The sequence below is a fragment of the Cetorhinus maximus genome, chromosome 14 (assembly GCF_964194155.1).
Source record: "Cetorhinus maximus chromosome 14, sCetMax3.hap1.1, whole genome shotgun sequence".
Classification (NCBI taxonomy): Eukaryota; Metazoa; Chordata; class Chondrichthyes; order Lamniformes; family Cetorhinidae; genus Cetorhinus; species Cetorhinus maximus.
In genome coordinates this window covers 32,645,662-32,667,163 of record NC_135892.1, presented here as the reverse complement: position 1 = coordinate 32,667,163, position 21,502 = coordinate 32,645,662, and the positions used below count along the sequence as shown (strand labels likewise).

The 21,502-nt window shown below is 44.7% G+C and overlaps 1 protein-coding gene across 3 annotated transcripts in view; it reads left to right on the top strand.

The window, feature by feature from the left end:
* The first annotated feature begins 1,115 nt into the window (after positions 1 to 1,115).
* The window catches only part of ccr6a (chemokine (C-C motif) receptor 6a), a 48,069-nt gene continuing 27,682 nt past the window's right edge, over positions 1,116 to 21,502 (top strand). Inside the window, exons 1-2 of one of the 3 annotated variants that reach the window (XM_078556752.1) lie at positions 1,116 to 1,204; positions 16,565 to 16,653. The gene's annotated coding sequence lies outside the window, so the exon portion shown is untranslated. Of the gene's footprint in view, positions 1,205 to 2,838; positions 2,899 to 16,564; positions 16,654 to 21,502 lie in introns of those variants that run through there. The other 2 variants (XM_078556750.1, XM_078556751.1) reach the window with 2 other exon arrangements.

Sequence of the window (21,502 nt, the reverse complement as noted above, 5' to 3'; positions counted from 1 at the left end):
CTCTGCTTTGCCACATTTCTGTGCTTCCATTTCTGCCTAACTTTCCCCACCTCAACTCCATGACCACCACCACTCCTTCAATTATTCACCCATATTCTGTAAATGTCTTTAATTTCTCACATTATGACTTCTGTTGTTCCATATTAATATTTCATCAGCACTTTGATTAGCTCCTTTATGAATTTCCAACCTTAACTAAAGCACCTACTTTTTTTTGGCAAGGCATGATATAGGGGTTGGTATGTGGTGTTTCTGGGATGGGATACAATGGGGAGAAGATGATGATGGACTGTTGTCATCTTGCCACGAGTCAGAAGCTTGTGAATTCAAGTCCCATAATCTAGGCTGCACTTCAGTGCAATACTGAAGGAGATCTACAATGTTGGAAAGTTGCTGTCTTTTGGATGGGACATTAACTGAGGCCCCTTCTGCCTCTCTGGTAAACGTAAAAGATCCCATAGCACTATTCGAAGGAGAGCAGGGAAGTTCTCCTGGTGACCTAAGATCACGTAAAGCATACATTATCTGGACTGTTATTTTGTTGCTTTTTGTGGGATCTGGCTGTTGTGTGTTCTACAACAGTGCCTACACTTTAAAAGTGCTTCACTATGGTCTGTGGAGCACTTCTGAGTGTCCTGAAGTTGCTTCTTTCCTGTTTTCCACATAAGCAGCTTACAGGTTATTGTATGTCTACTCTAACATGTGTGTATTTCCCCCATCTCTCCTTCTCTTCGTTTTTAAATGTTGTTCACCTATACTATTTTTCAATTCTGACTAAGGTTCCGCACAGGATACATCCATTTTGGGGTTGTCAATTCTAGGTTGGAGGTAGTTTTATCACATGGCCTCCTCCCAACCACTTATTTCTCCACTGTCCAATAAGACTTATAATTAATTTTTAAAAGCGTTCAAAGAGGAAACAACTTATTTTAATACCCCTCGGATTCCCGCCCTCAACCACCTGCAGCAGTGTCCAGGAGATACTGTTGGAGGATTGCCTGTTCTCCCCACGGATGCTGACTGACCTGCTGTTTTGCTTGACACGTGATGTGGGTAAACCACACATTTTTTGAAACTCAGATCCGTTGTGTTTCCTGTTGCAGCGTCTAGGGGTTTCGACTTTAATGCATCCCGCTCAGCGAATGCAGCTCTCAATACGTCCATATCGAAGCTCATCGAGTGAGAAAGTGCCTTCGGATGCGAGGTAATTCTCTTTAACTCCTTCACTGAAGGTAGATTAAACATGGGGATGAGATGGCGGGTGGGGGCACTTCTGGTGAATGAAACACCTAAGTGGTGCGTTTATTAGGACATTGGGAATGGGCTGTGATGACACTATTGGGGGGACGGCTCCAAATTCCTGCAAAATTCATTAAGATTTGGATGTCTTAGTTAAAAACATAAAAAATCAAAATAAATACATGTCTATTTTAATAGCAAAATCAGGGTGAATTTTGTAAATTAATCAAAGTTATAACTAATTACTGTCGTGTAACTGAATCTTAAAATGTGTTTCATCCACTGATGCGTAATGGTATATTTGAACTATAGGAAACTAACAGGCTTCATTGAGGAGACAAAGGCAATATATCAGTGGACTGTTTGAACAGGAGTGACTTGCTGAGAGTTTCCAGCATTGTGTGTGTGCCTTTTAATATCTTCTTAAGTTGCTCAAGTTTTTGTGTTCATGTTTCAGAGGAAGGAAAAACTTAGTTGAAATTTCGGTCCCAATTGTACATTTGTTTTTGGAAACTATCAACAGGAGATTGTCTGTTTCTGGGGGGTCCTGAAAGTAGATGAAAGCTGCTTGTGACCGCCGCAAAGCACAAGCGGGCAAACCGAGGTGTCAAATTCATGGTTAGAGTGAGGTTCGAGGCTGTATCAGCCAGTTGGCTCTCAGAACTGTTTCTGCGACTTCAAATTTAAACTTGCTCCATGTACAGCTGTAATGCGATGCTTTTGCATATTGTTTCTGCTCATCATTGGCACATTCTACCTTTCAATTTAACGATTATTGGAGGAGCCTCTTGCGCAGACTTAGTTGTGCAATTTCGTTTCTAACGTTTTTAAAACCTTTAACTGCGAGTCCGCGCCGCCTGGTCCCATCAAATGGCTACTCATTTACCGAGATTGCCAAAGGCAGCGAGTTATTTTTTATAAAAGCAAAAAACTGCGGATGCTGGAAATCCAAAACAAAAATAAAAATAAAAATGTTCTGTTGAAGAGTCATACGGACTCGAAACGTTAACCCTGTTCCTCTCCGCAGATGCTGCCAGACCTGCTGAGTTATTTTTTAATCTTATTTTCTACGGTTTAGTGTCTTTTTGATCCGTAACTCTGCATTAGATCATAATAAGCCGCTTTATCTTTTTCCTCATTCATCAGTAACAATTCTCGTTCACACGTGCTGTTATTGTTAATCTTAAATCCTATGTGCAGTGTACCTTAAACTTTTTATGCCGTTACGCGTGCAAATGTATGTACGTACACATACATTGCATTTGTAAGGTCGGTCTATTTTTCTATTTATTACCTAATAGTTTGCTGTTGCAAGTAAAACTAATTTTACCGCATATGGCCTTTTAGATCAACAACTTGTATTTACATAGTGCCTTTTAAAATAGTTAAACGTCTCAAGGTTCCCCCCCGCCCCCCCTACCATGCCCTAAGAAGGCGTTGGTGACAATGGACTTCCACTGGATTGGTCCATGATTATGTTTGGCAAAGTACTTCACTGGTTTGCCGTTGCCTTCTGCAGTATGGCTGACCAGAAAACTCACCTGCTCTTACCACCTGTCTTCAGGCTGATAATCAACCTGTTTGACCAGGATAGGAACACACCTTGCTTGGCCATCCAGTCCTGAAGTGGAACTTGAACTCGAAGCTTCTGGTCTGAAGGTAGGGACACTGCCACAGCACCACAAGCCTTCCCTCAGGGTGCTCTATGGGAGCAAATATCAGACAAAATTCAATACGCAGCCACATAAATGGAAATATTAGGACCATTGACTGAAAACATGGTCAAAGAAGTAGATTTTAAGAAACATGTTAAAGGAGGAAAGAGGGGTAGAGAACCAGGCAGGTTTAGGGAGGGAACTCCAGAGCTTGGGCCCTTAGGAACTGAACTGACAGCTGCCAATTGTGGAGTTAGAAAATCTTGGTTGAAAAAGAGGTTAGAATTGGAGGAGCACAGGGATTTTGGAGGTTTGGGGGCTGGAAGATGTTACAGGGATAGGGAGGGACAAAATCATGGGATTTATTATAACAAGGATGAGAATTGTTAAATTGAGGCATTATTGGACAGTAAGCTGATGTTGTTCAGCAAGCACAAGGGGTGAAGGGTGAACGGAACTTGGTGTGGATGAGGATACAGGCAGCAGCCCTTTAAAGGAGTGCCAGCTTATAAGGTGGGAGACTGGCAAGGAATGCATTGGAATAGTTGAGTCTAAAGGTAACATAGGCTTGGATGAGGCAGATGCATGAACCAAGGCAGAGGTGGGTATGGGCAATATTACACAGGTGGATGTAGGCAGTCCTGAAGTCAGAATCTCAGCTCAGAGTCAGATCTGACACCAAGGTTGCAGACAGTCTAGTTCACTTGGAATCTTGTGGTCACCACACCAAAGAAAGACAAATATATAATAAAAGTACAGAAAGAACAACTGGCCTGATTCAAAATGTCAAGGGGCTAAGTTATGATAGCAAAGAACATAAAGCTTTATCGTGAAGAATGTGCCCACTAGCATGCTACTGGGGGCAGAAGGGAGTCTGATCCAGAGGACCTGGCAACATTGTCATCAGAAGTTCAATGAACTCACCGGGATTGTCAAGGTCAATGATTGCATCTTCGAAGGACATCACCTACCACTGCACCACCAACTTCACACACTGCACAACAACCCCCATTACTCCATCCTTAGCATTCAGGATTCAGGCCTAACATCCAGAGACTCCACCTCACCCTCATTCACACTCCATTTATGCCAAAAACTCTCAAAGCTCCAGTTTCTATATACCCACCAGCTAATCAACAGTGGCAGGCACATCACCTAAACACAGTGCAACACCATCACTGACTTTTTTCCCTCCTTCTTGCAGGACAAGGTAGCCCAAAACATGAGGGAACAGATCAGAACCAGAGAGGGACAAGGATGCCTGCATCTTCTGAACTCAAGGGAGATGTTATTCTGCATCATAGAGCCAGTTGTGACAGGGGCAGTGGCATCTGGTATGAGTGAGAGCATTCAGGATGAAGATATATTCCTGTCTTGTGCCCCTTCTCAGCTTCAACCTCACCCTCATTCAAATGGCACAATGTGCAAGCAGCTGATGGTGTGACCATGGACCTTTTGCTTTCCAATTCACCTCCCTTCCCTCACTCCAATCTTTCCCTTCTGATTTCCTGCTGTCTGACATGCAAGGACAATTGCCTGCCACAGGAGGCCCAGGAGAAGAGAGTGCAACAGCACAGTACCAATGAAGAGGCCCCATCACTTGATCTGACATGCAGCTACCAGCTCAGATATTGGCACTGTATGTACCTTAGTGGCCAGTATGGATTTGGGTGCAGCACATGGTTAGTTAATGGACATGAATGGGCTGCAGGCAGGCCAGGGAGAAAGGATAGTTCATTCGCCAAATCCCTGGAGGGTGAGGTCACAGATGAGTTCTGCTACAGGGATTCGGATGAAGGCTTTGATGAGGGCGCACAAAGGAGAACGCTAATGAGGATGCACACTCATGTTGGAGTGTTGGCTCCATTGGCTGGGCTGCCAGACAGCCTCTGGTCACTGTCAAGGAACATGGAGAAGTCAAAGTCCGGCTCCAGCTCGGCAGAGGCCATCGCACAGAACTTGTTGTCTCTGCAATCTCACTACTCCTCCCTGTTGTTTTGCAGATCCAGAGACACTGCAACTACAGCCCTGTTATAGCCTTTGTGTGGCCAGATCAGCAAATCCTCTGCTTCCCTGTGACCATGCAGCATCACTCTCTGGAAAATTCAGCAACTCACCTCAAACAACACTGCACTGTGCTTCCACAAATCTTGCAATAGCAAAAATTGGTCTAAATCGCCTTGCCTACAAGTTTGGTGCCTAGCCCTTTGAATAACACTAGTGGCAAATCCCTTTTGCAGCTGTACGAATGTTCTTTGGTGAGTGACAAGCAAATGCACATTCCAAATTTATAATACCTGCTTCAAATCAGCCGGTATGGCAGTTTGCCATTACAATCTGACCAGTTGGGAAGCTTCTGGCACATGCACTGCATGCCTGTGCAAGCACCCTTCCCAGCTTGGGGCACTATCTGCGATGGAAGCGCTTTGCGCACCACTCCGAAGACCCCCAGCTTCCAGAGAGCCAGGCCTGCCATGTTACAGAGCCAAATTTCTAGTTCCCAATGTTACATGGATCAGTGGGAAAAGGTGAGCAGATGGTTTCTACCAATCAGAGTTACTGATGTTTTTACTTCACATTTACTCTGTCAAAATCCTTTGTGATTTTGAGCGCCTCTAACAAATCTCTCCTTAATCTTCTCTGCTCTAACTTTCCCCATAACTGAAGTCCCACATCCCTGCTAGCATTCTAGTAAATCTCCTCTGCACCCTCTCCAAAGCCTTGATATCCTTCCTAAAGTCTGGTGCTCAAAATTGGCCACAATACTGCAGCGGAAGCCTAACCAATGTTTAATGATGGTTTAGCATGACTTCCTTATGTTTGTACTCTGTTTCTATTTGCAAAGGCAAGAATCCGCCGTGTCTTTTTAACAATGTTCTCAACTTGTCCTCTCATCCTCAGAGATTTGTGGACATGCACCCATGTTTCTGGTGCAGGTTCCTTTCAGATTGTACTATTTAGTTTATATTACCTTTCTTCATCTTCTTAGCAAAATGAATCACTTCACACTTCTGTTAATTAAATTTCATTGTTCGTGTATCCGCTCATTTCACTAGTCTATCTACATTCTCCTGGAGTCTCTTATTATCCTCCTCACTCTCTATTACATCCCTCTGCAAACTTTGAAATTATATCTTATATACTCATCCAGGTCAGAAATATACATCAAAAAGAGCTGTTATCCCAAAACCAACCACTGGGGTCGCACCATGACCAGGATTCTGTTGGGCCGACAGAGGTCTTGCCCACTGTTGGAGAACTGGCTGGGAACCCCTGTCAACTTTGTGGTGGAGGCTCGATGGAATCGAGTGCCCTTCAGGCCACTGTTGGGCCTCTGCCCTGATTGAAATCTCCAGTGGCAGAGGTCCCGCCTGCTGAGAGCTGCCAGCCAGTCAGGGGTGGCAGCTCCTCATTGCCAGTGGGAATGGTGGCAGCAGGTGTCAATGCACTGACCAGAGATCCAGGATCATTGTTGGATCCCAGATTAAAGGTGATTGAAGGCGGGATTGGGATGGCGGTGTGGGGATCATGGGAGGTGGGTGGCAGGGGGGTTCGGAGCCAAGGGCAGGGGTTGGCTTTCAACAGTCCCCCTCTCCTGATGATGGATCCCTCGATGAGTGCCTGACTATGAGGGACCCACCCTACAGGGTTTGCTGGGTGGCCTTTCGAAGGCTCAGGCATACCCTTAGCCACCACTAAATTGCAGTGGCACAGGGATAATAGGTGTCAATTGGCTCATTAATGAGCCTAATTGAAATCCTGCCTGTGGTGGCCGAGAATCCCACATCAGCACCTTCTGCCCCCAGCTTAATTGGGGGAGGTTTTGCTGCCCTCAGGAGACTGGCATGGAGCCTCTCTCACAATTAAGTGGACACCATGTTTTCCACTGTGACAGGCTGCATTAAATCCAACCCTATTGTATACTTTCTCCCAGTCTAAAGACAACTGTTAACATCTACTCTTATGCTTTCTGTTCCTTAGCCAATTTTTATTCATGCTTCCTCTGTCCCTGCAATTCCGTGTTCGTAAATTTTGCTAACAAGGTTATTATGGTACTTTATCTAACAGAGGTCTTGTGGCACAGTGCCACTGCCTCTGAGACAGACGCTCCAGGGTTCGAGTCCCACCCCAGGACTTGATTGTCAAGGAAGGTGTGTTCACAATGTAGCTAAACAGATTGAGTATCAACCTGCAAATCCTTCCAATACACACTAATGGCAGGTGGTAAGGCTGGCAGAGATTCCTGGTCAGCCAAGTAATGGAAAGAATGTTGGGACCTCTACCATTCCATCAACGTGCATGTTGCCACAGCAGCTTGGACTCCCTGAGTGAACTGTAACACACCATCACCGTTTCCTCAAACGCCTTTTGAAATTCTAAATACAGAATATCAATCGCAGTCCCCTCATCAATGTTCTCTGTTACTTCATCGAAGAGCTTAAACAAGTTGGTCAAACATGATTTGCCTTTAACAAATCATGCTGGCTTTCATTTATTAACTTTTTTTTCCTCAAATGCCAATTAATTTTGTCTCAGATTATTGTCTCAAAGTTTTCTCAGTGCCAACATGATGTTGACTGGCCGGTTTATCCAACTTTTCTTTTTTGAAAAGGAGTGTAACATTTGAAGTCTTCCAGTCCTCTGGCACAACTCCCATATCTTAGGATTGGAAGATTGTGGCTAGAGTCTCCAGTCAGGCAGTATAATCGAATAAATTGTCTTTTTTTCAATAGGAGTGTCTAATTCACCAGCTGTAAGTAACCTGATTTAAAATAACTGAAATTAACTTTTAAAATTATATGCAGGACCCATTAACTAGTTTTATTGGTGTAAATTACTCAATTTCCTAGAATCTTTTTAAAAAATATTTAAGAACTTTTAAAATGTACCTACTATTGTCTCTGCACCTAAAAAAACAAGCTTAATTTGAAGAACCTCCTCAAACCTCCTGCAATTGTCAGAAACTCACCATGTCATTAATTCAAAGCGGCATCAATTGACACAACAACACAAGTGGGAGCAATTTTAGAGGTGTCAGCTGTGGCTCAGTTCATAGCACCCTCGCCTTTGAATCAGAGGGTTGTGGGTTCATGTCCCACTCCTGGAAACCAAGAACTGTGATTGTACTCGAAAGAGTTGCAATCTGTGACTGTTGATAACTCGAAAGAGTTTCACAGACATCCTATTATTTTCCCACTCTTGCAAGCAAACATACAATTGAGCCATGCTAGTATTATATTTCCCTGCAAGGAGGTAAGAGCACCTTGGGCTAACTAGCCCAATTCCTCTTCTGATCCAAGAGTTCACTTCCAAAGTTCTCTCTCAGTCAGATACCTGGGTGGCCTTGGAGAAGATGCGCACAATGTCCACTGCTGTGCTAGAAGCTTTTGGTGCCCAGCTGCAATATTCTGATTTATAGGGCTGAATTTTCACAGAGTCAGGGAGACTCTGCAGCCCTTTACAGATGGCAGCTGGGACCCGATTCCGGGATTCCCGGCCCTATTCCTGGCAGCCCAGTTTTCGCCAGCACAGGATAAGGGTGTGGGCTTGTGTGGGTCGCGAGCCCACATCCTACACTCCTGATTTGGCTGGCTCCATTGCGAGGATAGGCATATGCTAGCCTTTTGCAATTTTCATGGTGTCAAGCTAGCTTTTCAAGACTAGTGGTTCACGGTTCCTCAGAGGCGTCATGACCATAGTCTGGATGAGGGAACCTTTTTGCAAAGTAAATTCAAAAAGTCTTACCCATGCCCCCCTTACCAACCTGTATTCCCCCCCCATGGCCCCTCATACTCTCCATGCCAACCTTTGTCCCTCCACTGACCCCTTCCCCATGATCCTTTGTACCCTCCTGTGGCACTTCCATGCCAATTCACCCAGTATAAACTCTGTACACTCTATGGTAACAATAGCATGTGTGAAAAAGCTTTAAAAAGCCAGTCATTCATTCATAAAAATTGCTTTCATTGCAGCCCCATAAAAGTGTCAATCATCTAGACCCTTTAAAGTATCAGTAGCAGAAGCTGCAAGCACCTGAAACCTCTTTTATCTTGTGTAAATAAACATTATGCAATTGACAGAGTCGATCTGAGAGAAAGAGCTGTCAATCAAGCAATGTTTTCACTGGGCTGCAGCTGTTTCAACAGAGTAATGGGTGTCTGGGCTCTCAGCCAAGAATGAATAACGAGGCCCAGCCCACTTCAGCACCTGTGTCTGCCTCTAAACTTTTTCCAGGTGCAGTGGGCCTGACTCCAGTTACCGCACCAACCCCGCCCCCCACAACAAAAATCCTGCCTTTGCAGGAAATTTCTCCTGAAGTGGGTGCACCAAGTGGGAAATTTCCTGATTCTCACTACCTGTTTTGTAGATGAAAATCCAGCCTATAGACACTGATCATATTCTGATTTAGTTGGCTTTCATGGGACTATGTGACTTCTTTTGGCATCTTTTAGTTTCATTGTACCATTTATTTCTTCACTGTATTAGTGGCTATATAGTAGTGTATTTGTGGGTAAATGGTTTTGCTGGTTCTGGTTTTGATGATGTCACCACCTTATTTGTGCATTGCATTGACCAGGATCTGCTGCCAGAGCGTTAGTGCAGTTTCAGAAAAGGCTGAGGAACTACTGACCTAGTGTTTACAGTTAGTCAGCTCCAGGAATGATGCCAAGAACAGAACATGGACCTCGACACCATGTTTATTGACCTGACCAAGGCCTTTGACACAATCAGTCATGAGGGTCTTTGGATGGTAATGGAGAAATACAGCTGCCCTGAAAAATTCATCACAATGGTTCAACAGTTCCATGACAGCATGTCTGCACATGTCCTGTATGATGGTGAGTCTTCTGATCCATTCTCAGCTACTAATGGAGTTGAACAGGGCTGCGTGCTAGCTCTAACCCTCTTCAGCATTTTTTTTTGCCATCCTCACCAATGCTTTTCATGATCGTGATTCTGGCATTAAAATCAGAAATCACATGGATAGGAAGCTGTTCAATCTGAGACGACTTCAGGCAAAGACCAAGATCTCCAATTCACAATTTCATGTTTGCTGATGACTGTGCAGTAGCTGCTGGTTCAGAGCTGGGCATGCAATGTAGTATGGCCTTGTTCTTCAACGTACATGACAGCTTCAGCCTTATGATCACGAAGAAAATGAAAGTAATGTACCAGCCAGCTCCAGGAAAACCCTATCTTGAGCCCAAGGTTTAGTCCATGGCCAGAACCTATCAGGATAAATTCACTTATCTTGGCAGCGCAGTGTCTCAAGCTGTCTATATTGATGATGAGAGACATGCAAGTGTCGCCTTCGGCAGACTTCGAATTTCAGTCTGCAAACAAAGAGGAGTAAGTCTCCTTACCAAACTGAAAGTCTATACAGCAATAGACCTGCCCAATCTGCTCTACACATGTGAGGCTTGTGTACTAGCATCATGCCAAGAATCTTGACCACTTTGACTTGAGCTGGTTTTGGAAGCTCCTGAAGATCAGGTGACAGGACAAAATATCAGGCACAGCTCATCTGAGCTGGCATTCCAAGCATAAACACCATGTTGAGACAGTTACGTCTGAGTTAGGTTGATAATGTAGCCAGAATGTCTGTCACCCATTCACTAAAGCATATCTTCTTTGGAGAGCTCGAGTCTGGGGTGCCATGTGGCAGCCAAAGAATGTGCTACCAGGACACTCTGAAGGCTTCACTTAGGAGTTTCGACATTGACTTTGAGTCCTGGGAGAAGCTCACCCAGGGTCATTGCACCTGGCACAACCAAAAAAACTGTTGTGGCCTCCTTCAAAAGCAAGCGCTTTTTATCAGAGGAATAGAGAAGCACAAGGAGAGGATTTCTCGAGCCAGCAACTCATCCAAAACTTAATCATCTGCAGTATCCTGTCCTATTTACAGCAAAATCTTCTGGGCACAGATCAGCCTCGGCAGTCCTGCATTTTGATGAAACCTGTTACATGATAAAAATGTGGAGCTGTTTTGTGTTGCTATTGGGTTTCTTTAAGAAAACTGATCGAGTTTCCCCTGGAAACAAGGTATCTGCCATCGGGACGCGCACCCAACGTCATTGCGTGTCATTTTACGCTCGAGTGGGTCGGGCGCGTGCCTGACCGTTCAGCGAAAATTACTGGCACATGTGTTAAATGTTGTACAACTGCAGTATCTTGCTCTTGTGCATTTTTTCCTAAAGTTCTGTGCATCACATTGTGCCTCCAACTGTATTACAATTATTTTAATTCATAAATTGCTCACTGAGCATTTCTCACCATCAAAATCAGAAGGCTCTCTTTTTGTAACTGAGGTCTCTGATGACTGGGTTACTGTACAGCAGGGGAGCTCTTTGTAAATAGATGATCTGATCTCAGTTCTAATCATGGTTCATTGACTAACCAAAAATATTGGATTTCTAAGACTGGAAATAATAGTAGGTTTTATTTATGCGTTCAACTTAGTACAGATTTTATTCGCAATATGTTTTGTTTTGGTGAATACGATTTTTAATACCAAATTTAATCTTGTTAATATGTTAGTATTTTTGAGCACCACTTAATTATGCAAGTAACCACTATTCTCTGATGTCTAGTGTACAAAGCATGTAGATTCCTCAGGGGATTTGATGGATGTGGCAAAGCCTGTGATAGACACATTCTATGTGGTCGATGAGGCGATGGGATGCATTATATCTTTTCATCACATGAAAAAGGATAAAGTGAGAGATCACCCAGATCACTGCAAGGACTTACTGACACTGCACATGTTATATCAGAGTGACTTTGATTCAAGTCAAAATGGAAGTTTGCCAATTCTGCATTCTACCCCAAAAAAAAAATTCATTTATGTAGCACCCTTTATGATCTCTGGCATTCTCAAAGTGGATTAAAGCCAATGAAGTACTTTTGAAATACGGTCACTGTTGTAAAATAAGAGACGTAGCAGCCAGTTTATACACAAGGTCTCACGATATGACAATGACCAGATATTTTGGGCGGAATTCTCCCATGCCTCTGTTGGTGGGATCAATGGCAGACGGTGGGGGAAGAATTCAGCAGGAGGTCCAAAATCTGTTTCACGATGGCATGAAATGGCAGCAGGATCTTCCGATACTGCCCACCATGGCTGCTTGCGATTCCCACTGGAGGCTGGCATGAAACTGATTTGCATCCCGTTAATGGGATGCAGATGAAGGTCTGATCAGAATCTTCTACCCCATGCTTGATTCTCTGCGACGCCAGCAGGAAAACATGTCGGACCAGTACACATCTGGACTAACGTGGTGTACAGAAGTTGGTACTTTCCCTAAGGGCCTTGGTCAGCTTGCAGACATCTGATGAGAAGGTGGAGGCCTCCAGCTACTGGACCCTGTACTGCACGAGATGCTCCTGGGTGGGTAGAGCTTCATCCATGTGGCTTCTCCATGAAGCGACTTCCAGAATGTGGGAGTTTGCCACACAGCAACATTACTCTCGCTTCAGACCTTCTTCCAGGGACATTGCTCAGACTTCGGCTCCACGAGCTGCAGGATGGAAGGCAGCTGGAGGTACTGTTGGACAATGACGGAGTGATGGGGTGGGGTTGGTAAGAGAAGGCTAAGAGTGGTGGAGGTATGGGGGCCTAGAGGGGAATGTTGATGGCTGGGGGTGCAGGAAAGGGTTTTACAGGGTGCAGCCAGGCTGTACGAGGAACAGATGAGGAGGTTGGGTAAGCCCTGTGTTGGTTGCCAGGCGGTGGTGGTGGGGTGGGAGGTGTGTGGGGACAGATGGTAATATACAGGTGTGTGAAGGTGGTGGGTGAGTTGGCGAAATGTCCAGGTGTGTGAAGGGGATGGGTAGGAGGTGGGAAATGTCTAGGTGTGCGGAGGTGGGGGTGGGGGGGAAATGTCCAGGTGCATGTAGGGGTGAAGGGGGGGGTGGTTGGAAATGTTCAGGTGTGTGAAGGGGGTGGGGGGTGGATGGGAGAGTCCTGTTGTGTGAAGGGGCTAGGAGGTGGTGGGGGGGGGGGGGGGGGGGGGGGGGGCGGTGGGCAGGGAGTGTCCAGGTGTGTGAAGGGGGTTGGAAATGTCCAGGTGTGTGAAGGGGATAGGGGATGTCCAGGTAAAGGGGCTCACATGGAGGGGTTGGTGGAGTCAACCATTGATTCCTGGGGAGAGTGGGCATGGTAGGAGGGAATGGTCAAGATTAGAGGGGTAAGAGGGAGCCAGTAGAGTGGGAGGGTGAGGGGCAGCAAGGGTGGTTTGTGGAGACTTGTAGGTAGACACAGACTTGGTGAGTGGAGAGGAGGAGGTCGGGCAGTTCAATGTGTAAGGGAGGGGGATTTTCAGGTAGGAAAGGAATGTGAACACTTACCTGGACACTATCAAAGGAAAAGGACTCGGGTTCGAGGGAGATAGTGGGGAGCTTGAAAGTAATGCCGGGGGGGTCAGTGGTGATGGGGGAAAGGGCGTGGGTGACTTGGGGAGGGGAAAGGTGCCGGAGTGAAGAGGAAAGCTAACAATCACCATTCTAATCAAATTGAAAGTAAGCAGAGCCTCGTGTTGGAGGCCCTGAGATGCTGCATGGGAATTGAGTCAATGGGTGAGCGGAAATGCAGGTCGTCTCACCTGGACAACTGAACGGGAACCCCAGCAGGTTTGATGGATAAAAGCTCAGTGTGCGTGGGAGAGTGCTTGCTCTTGGCTCACAAAGGCCCTGCCACATACCCTTCTCCCTGCAGATTCACTTGGGAAGTCGGATGCGTACAGGACAGGTGTTTTTGGGGAGGGGGTGTTGCTGTTCGCTAAGCCTTAAGAAGCATGCTGCAAAAAGACAGTACACATTATAGCAGTGTAAGTGATTATATTTACAGAGGTTAGAATTATGACAATGATTTGTCCACCCGTGTAACCAGTTGTGATTACAATTTCTTTATTTTCCGTGGCCTACTACTTCTTCCAGGTACTCCCCCGACATCCGCAGCGGGGTGGAGGCAGCCTGCTGACTATTTAGCACTGTTGCCTTTGATGACTTTGGTGGCCATCCACTGGAGAGCTGAGGCCAGGAGGGCTCCACCTTCCTTTGGCTGTCCTGTGGGCCAACTGCTCCCTCTGTGGCCACAGAGGACGATGCTGAAGGGGTCACAAGCAAAGGGGACTTGGAAGATCTGGACAACCTCTGAGATCCCTGAGTACATGACCCAGGGGTGTCCAGCTGCCGCTGCTCCTCCCTTAGGGTGTCTGAAGGCCCTAACCTGATTCCTTGAGGGGAAGGGGCACCTGGAGGGAGGTCGAGGTGACCCGTCCCCCTCTCGCGTGCCAACTGCAACAACCCCCCATGGCTACCGTGCAGGTCTGCACACATCTCCAGCAGGATCTGCTTGACTACAATCTCCATGGAGTCCGTCATCCTCCCCATGGAGACCTCGGTGTGTGCATAGGTTGGCAGCACTTCATCAGCCAGCAGGTGGACAGAATCTTCCGCCTCGCATGTCACCCCGTTGAGGGCCTCTAACACCTCTGCCTGATGTTCCCCTACCTCTTGCTGAATCTCCACCATTAGTTGGAAGGCCGATTTCAGAGACCCATCATTGGACTCGGACCTTGCAGATGCCTCTTCTCCAGCAGTCCTCTGAGTGCCGGTGAGCTCGGCTGACCCTGCCTCCTTCTGCTGCGGACACGTGTCTGTGCAGTGACCACCAGAATGTGAGACCCTTCCTAAGCCAGAACTAATACCTACCGAGGTGTGTGTCCCTGGGCTGGTGGAGGGTATAGGTGTCTGCTGTGACACCTCTACAGGCAAACATCTCTCCTCTTCCCCTCTTTCCTGGTTCCTTTCTGGGCTAGGGCTTCTGCTGCAGCCTGACAGGGAGTCCTCATCCTCATGCCTTGGCCGCTTTAGGTGGCACATGGAAGTGAGAGATGAGGGAGAAAGTGACAGCATGAGCTGCCTTCAAGATGGAGGCACATTTTACCCTCAGGTTTCTAGACTGTCAATGGGTCGTTACTGGGTGGACGCCCAAGTCAAAGATCCCCATCGTCAACTGCCCGGTCCCACTCCATGCCTGCCAGCTGAGCTGTCCTCTCCTCAAACTTTGTGAGATGCCTCGGGGTGGGTGCCCCCCACCCATCCCCTCTCCCATCTTCACCCGTTCCCTATGGTTGTGCCTCATCTCTTCCTGTTCAAAGACAACAGAAAAGATGATTGAGAGGAACTGTATGTTGCATCCATTTGTCCATTATATTTTGACATTCAATTCACATTCTTCCACTCTTAGTCCACTGTTGTGTGGCGTGACATTACTTACCTGCATGTTGTCCAGAAGGATTGTGGGTCAGCTCCTTCTGCATAACAAGGAAGGGGCTGAGAGAGGCATCTGATTTGTCGGGGTTGTTGCTGCCCTCTGTGCCTAAGCCCGTTCACCATCCCCCCCCACCCTTCCATACAGTGATCTCTGTATGTGGAAGGGTAAAGGAGGCACAGTGGTCGCCCCACCGCAAAGTGGATGCACTGCAATGGGGCTATGAGGTATGACAATGCCGTTGCTACTGAGACCCCTGTACCCTGACATATTGGTCGTCTTGTGGCTGGTGCAAGCAGCTGAAGCTTTACTTACCCTGACAGAGTGAATGAGGTGGTTCATCCTTTTGTGGCATTGTATTGCTGACCTTTTCTGTACAGCCTGGTCACTGATGGCATTGGCCCCCTGAACCCATGCAGGGTTGGTTTCCCTGCTCGGCCTCATCCTCTCATCAGCCGGGTACAATACATTCCTCCAGACGTGGATCTGGTCCAGGATGACGTGCAGGGAGTCATCACTGAACTTTGGTGCTGGACCTTCACTTCCCCTTCCAGACATCTCCATGGTTCCTTTTGACAGTGGATGTCCGGGCGCCTTTTAAATATGGCACCCGGATATGATGGGGGGCATGCGCCATTCAGTCCTCTCCACTGCACAAGATATCGGGAAACCCCTAGCTGCATAAATAATGGCTCAGGGGCCAGAAGCTACTGCAGGATTTCTCCTCGGCCTCCACAGTGGGAAACTCTCCTTGTCCCCTCCATGGGACTTGGTCCTGAATGGGAGAATTCTGCCCTTTGTTTCAGTGCTTTTGATTCAGAGATAAACATTGGCTGGGACACTGGGGAGAACATCCTTGAACTTCTTCAAACTTGTGCAATGGGTTTTTTTTTTTACTCCTGCCTTTTACAGCGTGCATCCACCTTTTCACATCTCATCTAAAAGACCCATTCTCTCTGTACTTGATTTAAAGGTGAGAGCACTACCACTGAGTTACAGCTAACTCATACCTTTACCTTTTTGGATTCCTATTGTAGCATGAATGACAGTAACAGGTCTGGAACTGCTAATGAGGCAGAGTCTTCCAGAATAGTTTAGATTAGCAGGGTTGGCTCTAAACCAGAATTGATGGGAATTTAATTAACAAATATAAAGTCAAAGATCTGGAAATGAAATTGCTACTTCTAACTCGGAGTACAACCTGAACTTAATACATTAAGTATGAGAAGTGGGTTTGCTCACACCATCAATTCTAAAGTAGGTTAGTATAATCAGGTCAATCAGCAAAAGCTGACGTTAAGAGACTTAAGAGTTTTGCACTGAATGTTTAGTTTTGAAATTGTCTGACCTTTTGATGTGTGACATATATCGGTTTCGCATTTAAATCCTACAGAACGATTTTGTAACCGTGAGACTCCATTGATTATTCACTGCAGGGGATGTGTCGACAAAGCTTCACATGTGCTGTACACAATTCAAGAGGTATTTATTTATTTGGTGTAGATAACAGTTTATTGATTCTACAATTAAGTGGCAGTGCGCCGAGTCAAAAGGTGTTACCATGAAGCCTGCCATATCCTGCTGTCCCAGATGACATTTACATTCACTGTACATTCTTTTAGTATCTCTTTTAGCTTGGGAAGGCCTTGCTGTCTGCAAATCATACAGACAGCATTGAGAAACAGCTGGCAGGACTTCCCAAGAAGCTGTTTATCTCATATGCTTCCTTACATTTGTGTTTCCTTATGTTGTAATGTCTGAATTCACGATGTGGCTAACTGCCAAATAGTGAAATTATTAATTTGAGTCTGAATCATTTCTGTTGAATCAGTATTTGATGTGGAAGTTGTTTCTCGACAGCAATTTATTTAGAAGCATTTTAATAGAAAATTGGCAAACTTGGGATTGATAACGACCCTGTATTAAATTGTAATTGAGAGGTTCAAGTGATTGAATAAATATTTGAGGCTGATGGTTGAGCAGTTTCCAACCATCTCCCGAACTCTAGCATTCACATTACATTAATTTCTCAGTAAATGTGACTGTTGGTACTTTTGTGATATGCTAAGTAAGGAAGCTAATTTCTTTTCTGATTGTTTTATATCCTTGTGGTCTATTTCCATTTCTATTGACATCTCAGACTTTGGCAATATGCAGCAAGGGAACCTCCCACTTGGTGAAAGCTGTTGTCTCCTGCCTCCTTGTCATAGTTTTATCAATTAAAAAAAATAGTACTTGTACAGAAAGGGTTGTCCCTGATCCAGATGTCTGCAGTAGATGGTACAACTCTGTGGCTGCCTGTATTGGGCGACCTCTCTTGACATATCCTCTTTAATATGGCATGGAGAGGGCCTTTCCCATAGGTTTAGATTTGCCAACTTTGTTTGGACATACTACTGTAAGTTTTAATCACATGATCTTCTGCCTCCAAATCTCATTGGTCACCTGAGATCCTCATGAGTTCACCACCTTCCTACATCAATCAGAAAGTGAATAGACTTCTCATTAACCAATTGGATGATTCTTTACTGTCAGTCACAGTTTTTCTCCCATGTCTGATACTTTTATAATTTTTTTTTTCAAAAAACATTTTTTAATGTGCCTACTATTTTTCTCCTTGATTGTTCACTCTGATGTTCTGGAAATTAGTCTTTAATTTGTGGATTTTCCAGGGCAATCCTGGAGGCTTGGCAACCCAAATAGATCCCGCGGTAGCACCAGGTGTGGACTTAGCTGTGCCTGGGTCATTGTTACTGTTGTTACTGCTCCTCACAAATTCCATTTGCTTACTTCAAGCCTACACAATGTTCAGAACCCCCACAGGAACATATCCCTCCTCACCTCTGTTTAGTTCAAACATTAGCTAAGATTAATGGAAATTAAAAGGGCTCAAAAATGAAAAAAATGGAGGCCTACCCAACAAAACCAACTAAAGCATAAGAGCTAAGATGCACAGGAGGGAAAGGAAAACAAACAAAAACATACGTTTACTGGAACAGAAACATCCATCTGCCATTCTGAGACTTATTTCAGTGGGTCAGGATCTGGGACTCCCGTTGCATCTGGGTTTTATTAGTAGCACTTGTGCTATGACTGGAACCTCAGCTGAAAAAATAAAACTGGTCCTGGGACCATTAATGAGGAGATTTTCATATTGAGCATTGAGCTTTCATGTTACAGGATTCTCCTAAAGCACCTCTGAAGATACCTGCATGTGCCAGGGTCACCAACTCTGGCTGGATGTATTCCTGAAGGTTTCATAGTTCTGCCTAGTAAATCTGCTTTTCCCCAATCACCAGTACTTTTGTCATTTAGTAGTACAGAACTTGAGTACTGATGAAAAAAGAGACATGTCTAAGCTTTTCATCTTGCACTCATCAGGACACTCGCAAGACTATCAATATAAGGGGAAATAACAATTTATACTGTATATGAAGAGAGTGCTGATTGGTTGGCAAGTGGCGTTGCCATGGAGAATACACCACTGATGGTCAATTTCTTTTACTCTGTAATTGCTTGCCAGAAAATCAGGTGGTCTGTCATTCAGTAGCATATGGTGTCCCATCTGATTTTGCTAATCCAGGCCTATGCCTGTGGGGCCTAAGCTGGCTGGCAGGGCCATAAAAAAATTGGAACTGCAAGTTACTGGGTGAAAAGGGTGGCTGCGTATATATATTACAATACTGTACAGATAAAATGAATTCTGATACTGTAGAGTTGGAAGAGTTTCATGCAAGAACCAGCTATATTTACAATATGCAGTGCTTTTAGAAACTCAGTTGTTTCTCTGCTTGAATGTGAAACGCTTCTGAGCACTAGCGTTTAGTGTACATCACCATGGTACAGAATAGCATAATAATCTTAGATATATTATTAAAAATATGCAGTATATTTTGTCACTTTTTGATTTATGAGAGATGGTAGAAGTACTCAAAAAGGCCACATGCAATGGAATGATGTACCCTTTGTTTGTGGCCAGTGTTTTACAGCGCACTTGCACCAAAGTTACGTGTTCATGATAGCATGAGGAAGCTGCTTTTGTGATGAAGCACTTTCATGATCTTTCATTACGTTCTTATGCTCCTGTCATTATTCATTTACTGTAAAGATGAAATTTTTTTTAAGTGAATTCCATTTGCCCTCCTCTCTATGAATTTAAATTTAAGTAAACAATTGTAAAACAATTAAATTATTTACGCAGAAAATCCCAAATTTTTGGTTCCAACTCTGCATTCAGAATACAATTTGGCAAGTCAGTCCCTCATTGAAAGAGGAATTGATATTACATCGATTCCACAATAAAGAACTTATGGTGTAGAACTTGAAGTATTATTGAGCACATGAGTAGGACCTGGAGGAATCATAGAGTTTATGAGTAGAATCCAAACAAATTATTTTGAGTAGGATATGGAAGAAATGTTAATCTTATAATTTTTGATGAGTGATTGAAAGTTGCACTGAATATGTGACGTAAAACTGCACTAATATTTTACAGCGAATTGTAGGAAAACTCAACATTTTTACATATTTGTCTCACAGTAATAAAATTGGTTGGTTAAGATCACTCATGGCAGTCTTAGTGCATTGATTCACTGGTGTAAAGAGTGGTTTTGTAGGTCAGAGACCTGGGCATAGGACCAGCCAAGAGTGGTTAAAACCTTCCTCTGTGGTGGCTGAAATTAATTTATGGCCTCTCAGCTTCGCTCCTTGTGTATGCAAATCCAAAAAACAGAACTGCCCAAAGTTCAGCAAAAATTAAGAAATGACAAGGAAGAAATTATCACAAAAAGTGAACCAATTAGGTTTTTATGACAACCCAGTAGTTCCATGGTCATCATCACTTATACTAGTTTTTTCACTCCAGATTTATTTATTAATTGAATGTAAATTTCCAGCTGCTATGGTGGGATATGAAGTTGTAACTCCAGGATCATTAGTCTAGGCCTGCTGGATTGCTCATCCAGTAATATAACCACTATGCTACCATTCTCTAGATACCTCTATTTGATCTGTTAGTGGCTATCTTATATTTATGCCCCCTTGTTCTGGACTTTCCCACAAGTAGAAATGGTTTCTGAACATTCTCCCTATATAATCCCTTCATAATTATAAAAACCAACATCAGGTCTCTGTCTAGTCTTCTCTTCCTTCACAGAAATTAGTCAGTCCTGCTCAATCTTTCCTGATAGTTGCAACCCTTTAATTCTGGTAACAACCTTGTTCATATTTTTTGCATTTTCTCCTTTTTCACATTTTTGCAGATCAGAACTGCACACACAACTCCAAGTGTCATCTAAGCAAGGTTCTATATAAATTTAGCTTTGCCTCCCTGCTTTTGTTTTCTATTCCTCTAGAATTAAACCCTAGTACTTTGTTTAGCTAAACTAATTTGGAGATGCGCATTGGAATCACGCGGAAGTCCCAATGTGCTGACCTCCATGGGAATTGCCCAGGCAGTTCCCGTGCTCCCTGAGGCTCTCCACGAATGTCTCTGACTCTGAGTTACAGTTGGAGACTTGGGACAGTTTAGTGGGACTTAAATGAATAGTTGGCCAGGAAATCCTAGTCTAACTCCTGGGTAACTACAGAACTGACCCCCCAGTCACTCACACTGACCCCTGACCCCCTGACTAACCCCCGACCCTGTGACTAACCCCAACCCGACCACCCTTCCCCACACACTAACCCTCGGCCGTCTGACTAGCCCCAAACCTGACCAGGCTTCCCCCCCAACACAGTTATCCACTTACCCACCTACCCAACCTATCCATCTGCCACTCTACCCACTGACCTGCCTACCCATTCATTCATTCATCCACTCACGCATTCGCTAACATTCATACTGGACCTTTAACGTTACCATAAAGCAGATTGTGCTGTAAAAAGGGGGTGTGTCCTGTCTTTCCCCGACTCTATGGTGCTGCAATGCATTTCTGGAGAAGCTGGGCTCGGAAGACCCAACAAGAAATGCAGAGCAGCGTCGGGGTGTGGAAAAGTTCAAGCGGAGTTGTAGTCTGAGGCTAATTGCCACCCCATGGAAGATCCAGGCAAATGATTTTTAAAACCACTGAGGATGAAATGTTAATCTGTCAGCTGTTTGTTGTAAAATTGTGAATGTGTCATTTAAGACTTTGTTATATAAAGCAAACAGAGAAAGTCTCTGTTTTGGGAGACTGGTCTGGAAACATTACTGGTGACAACAATGCAGCAACTTATCCAGTTATTGGGGTTGCTTCACAGTTATCACACAACATAATTGCTCTACGTTAGCCAACAATGTTCACTGCTGGTAGTTTTGGTTTTGGCTTATTATAAAACAATGGGAGACATG